General features: G+C 36.6%; 1 long non-coding RNA gene across 1 annotated transcript; it reads left to right on the forward strand.

Annotated features, from left to right (window-relative positions):
• Positions 1–2,478: 2,478 nt before the first annotated feature.
• Positions 2,479–3,849, forward strand: LOC143126242 (uncharacterized). The gene is made up of 4 exons (XR_012987428.1): positions 2,479–2,510; positions 2,677–2,835; positions 2,969–3,068; positions 3,504–3,849. It is a non-coding gene; the product is annotated as an uncharacterized LOC143126242 (long non-coding RNA).
• Positions 3,850–4,370: the final 521 nt, after the last annotated feature.

Genomic DNA, 4,370 nt, shown 5'->3' on the forward strand with positions numbered 1-4,370 from the left:
AGCTCACAGATGCCCACCAGGATGAGGTCCAAAATCGGAAACTAAAAAAGACAATATATTGTCAATACATTAAACAAGAAGTCTTTGATGTTGTTGTTCTATCAACAAAATGCATACACAGCATACAGACACAAACATGTCGAACTGATTGACTCAAATGGTCCATGACAGACAGTAAATAGCTGCATAATTCTGCAACAGGGCTATGATAAATGACTGTGTGAACTTGATGAAATCATCACTTCAAGGATTTTTGGCACATAAAATGGCTCAAAAGTGCTTGGAGTGTTTGATTGTGCAAACAATGTAATTTTCCTGCACTATCCTCGACATTGTTTTCCTTTCCTTTAATCCATTTGATTAACATTTGTTTTGACAAATATGCCATTTCTTGAATCTATTATTTACAGTCAAAAGAAGGGAGTATGTAGAAAACCATTAGTAATATTTTTAACTGAACTAAATTTTAACTCAACCTATGTAAATTAACTCAAAAGTCAATATCCTCTTCATTCTGTGTGATCACAAACAGACAAATGATGGCTCAATGGTGTTTTATGCCCCCAACGTCGTCTTCCAGGCAGCACTGCCACCGCTGAGTTAAAGGCACCTATTCCTAAACCTAACCTTAACCCTAACCTTAACCCATGCCTAACCCTACACTCAAAAAAATGAAAACTGGGTATTGTTTGTTAGAAATAAATGAAACATGATGAAATAACTAAAACTGATTAATTAGAGAGATGTAGATAGTTGTTTTAATTAAATCCAAATTAGATATCAGGAAATTTGGAGGAGTTTAATTTATTTCTGTTGAATAAACACGTAACAAGTGATTTGATGCAATTAAATCTCTCGCGCATGCTCACTTCACATCATCGCGTGACATCAAGGCTGAAGTTTTTGGTCACGCTCATGTCATTCTGTTGAGACGTTGGTAAACTGAACTGGAAGTGCCGTTGGAAGCGACAAAACGAAGCTAAGTGGTGAGTAAACTACATCTTTTATCATCTGCGAGTAGCATTTATAGTTGGTGCTAAGTAGATCGTAATTTTGTTCGAAACTGTCAAAACTTCGACCTAAGTGAGTATTTGAATGATATTCCAAGTATTTCGTGTGATTTGTTAGTATCAGCTAGTCACATGTCTAGATGGCTAACAGTGTTCACGCTGCTAATGTAGTCAAATCCATGCAGCCTTACAGAAACGGTAGTTGTAAGTTAAATAAAAAAAATGGTCGGTGATATTAGACTTACGTTAGTTGCTACGGTTGTGATAACGCTGGCGTTTTGCATTAATGAATAGCTAATTCAGAAATGAATGCAAAACGTGTTGCAGCAGGTGGATGCCCTGCTATGTTGGTAGCTACAGTGTTCAAACACGTACAGCAGCAGTAGTTAAATGTATTTTTGGTGTCGTTTGTAACGTTCAAGTGTTGTTTATTCTATACTTTATATTTTATATTTGACCCAATGAACTCATCTTTTTTAACTCCTCTTCTTTTTTACCCTAGGCATCAATAAAGTATCTCTATCTAGCTGTCTATCTATCTGGCTTACTCTGTATTTATCCTAATTAATATATGGTAATGACGCAAAAGTTGCTTTTGAAATCATTATTAATGTGCCCCACCCCTTTCAGATTTTACGTGTTGCCTTGCCTGGCATTCAGGCCACGCCTCATGTGGTAAGTTGGATTCAGCAATGTTGTTGTTCATGAATATCATTGATATGTTAAAGATTAAAGTTTTTAGAGATTGTTTTGACAAATCTGTTTTGGTAGAAAAGTATTCAAAGCTTTTGGCTTAGCCTGAAGCACAGGGTGTGTGGAATAAACTGTGTTTATAACCTGTTGTCCTTTTCCTAGATCTTTCTTTAGATGGTGTTCTATGCTGTGCTTCACAGTCTAGCAGGTACAAATTGTTAAAACACTGTAAATTATGCCATGGTCATTATGGTAGGAATCCCTGTTACCTGTGCACTTATGCCAGTTGTCCATGTAGTTTCAGGACATGGAATAGCTTGAAAAACCATGTTTACCGAGCTCATTGATTACCCTCACAGACAGGAACAAAATTATTGACCTACAGTTGTCAGTTTTGTGATTTTGCTGAGCTTTCCTCAGAGAAAGATTATTTCATACATATCGGAGGCATGTACCAAGACAAGTTATGCCACCAAATGTTATAACATTGGAGATGAAGGTTTTGGGTTTTAAGTGGTTTTAACTTAAAGTGTTGATTTTGCCTTTCTATACTGTAGGTAACTAACTTGAGTAGGAGGTGACCACCAAAGCCTTTGTAGTTGATAACAGAGGGTACTTTTTTTTTTTTTTTTTTTTTTTTTTCCCTAAAAAAATCCTGATGTTTGATATTTGATAACTTAGTTCTTTACTGTGATTGCATGTGCCTTCTCTTTTTGATAATTAGGGCAATGACTGAACCGGTGGAATTGAGAATAATTCAAGATGGCAAACTAGGGCACAAAGCAACGAAGTGTTGGGTGTTCTGAAGTGAGTATAAATTCTTTGAAGAACAAACGGCAAGGTCCGCATCATGCTGCTTCAAGCTGAAGTTATATATTGTCCTCAACACCCAAAAGGAGAAACAGTTTACAGGAAATGTTTTGGAATTTAAATACTTAGCTTGGTTCTTTTTGTTTCCTTTGCACTTTTACAGATCAATAATGAGTTTGCTCGAGTCACAACAGTCCCACTGGAATTAAAGTTTCTAAACATGATTCTAGATAAGTACTCAGACAGCTTGATGAAGATGTTCCGCAGCAAAGGTGGAGTCCCTGGCCGAACTATTCGAACCATCATGCAACCCATTTCAGAGGTTGTTCAGTCAGTTGCATCAAATTGAATTTTCTTTTTAGTTATTATTCTGTGCATAGATTTTGTTGTGACGTCATGCTAATGTAAACATGCATTTATTTCTTTTGTTTTCTGTTTGTCCGTGCTTCCAACAGAACATCATTGACGTCTGAAGGGAGTGTATCCTCAAAGTGCTTTGCGTCTACTTGAATGAGGACCCATTGCACCTTGTCAAGAAATACACTGTGAGCACACGTACGTATACGGCTTTTAAATTGGTCACACACACACTTCACTTTCTCTAACACGTACTCTTGACACACTTATACTTGGCCTCATGCCATCTTTTGCACATGCTGGTCAATAGTCTGACATTTGTTACACATTTACCACAGTTGCAACAACAACACACACACTTGCCTTAGCTTATACCCAACACTTCAATGTTTCGTTTAACCTGTCCATTGTTTTTAAAGAAAAATTGACCTGAACTGACCGTGATGAAAGTTAATGTAAATAAAAGACTGAAACATCAGCATGTATACTTATCAGATATGGTTGAAATATTATTTGGCCAATATTTAGACTGGTGGTGCAAATTAGACTGTTGGGCCGCACAGTCTAGGCAATAAGTGGGTAGCATTGTAGTAGTTTTATAAATAAGTAATTGTTTTTATTGGTCTTGCATAGGACTGTGATGGGTTGGCAGCCAAAAAGGATATGGAGCAGACAGTAATGGGGATCTACAATGTTTGCCATGAAGGACATGAACTAGACGATGAGCCAGAGGACATCAGGGTCATCATTAAAGGTGTTGAAACCATCTGCTCTGTGATGAGTGTGGCTGTGGCAACGGCTATGTTGTTTGGATTAATGTACACATTGAACCTTTCATACCTTCGTGAACTCAAAAATTCATTTGAGGTTATACAGAAAGTGTTCTTCAACTTGGATGGACAGAGGCTTTCGCCAAAGGTACAAGCCCTTAAAAACAAGATGCTTGAGTAAGTTACCAGTAATCTGTGAACCATGCCATTCAGCGTTCATCTTTATTTTTTTTGTTTTTTCCCCAACAAGCTATTATGTGATGTCAAACAAAAACTGGTATAACAAAAATTGTAAAAGTAGAGCTGAAACGTTTTATTTTCTATGTGGACTGTCTTCAACGGTGGCCTACACATTCTTTGAGTCCATTGATTTGACGCTTTGCAGTGGAACTGTAAGGCTGTTGTGACAATGTAAAGTCTTGATAATTGATCTGCCCTGCCATTAAGTCTTATTTCTATTTTTACCTTTTTGTGAGGATTGTATGGATTTTGACAGTAAAAGAAATGCAGCAGAACTAAATGCAGTAGTGTTTGAGGCGTCAACAACACTTTTATTATTAATACAGTTATTAGTAAGTTTAAGTATGCTGCTGAAATGAAAATGATAACTGATTTCTGGTCTGTGACTATAAAATAAACACCTTTTTTTGAGAATTCAGTTGTAACTGTTCACTTATGTGTGAGTGAGGAAAATTTGATTTAAAGTAAATAAAGTTGTCCAGTTAACATA

This window comes from Alosa pseudoharengus, unplaced genomic scaffold, assembly GCF_046254945.1.
Source record: "Alosa pseudoharengus isolate Yale_2024_CS ecotype anadromous, Long Island Sound unplaced genomic scaffold, YU_APseudo_1.1 YU_APseudo_1.1_scf_16, whole genome shotgun sequence".
Taxonomy (NCBI): Eukaryota; Metazoa; Chordata; class Actinopteri; order Clupeiformes; family Clupeidae; genus Alosa; species Alosa pseudoharengus.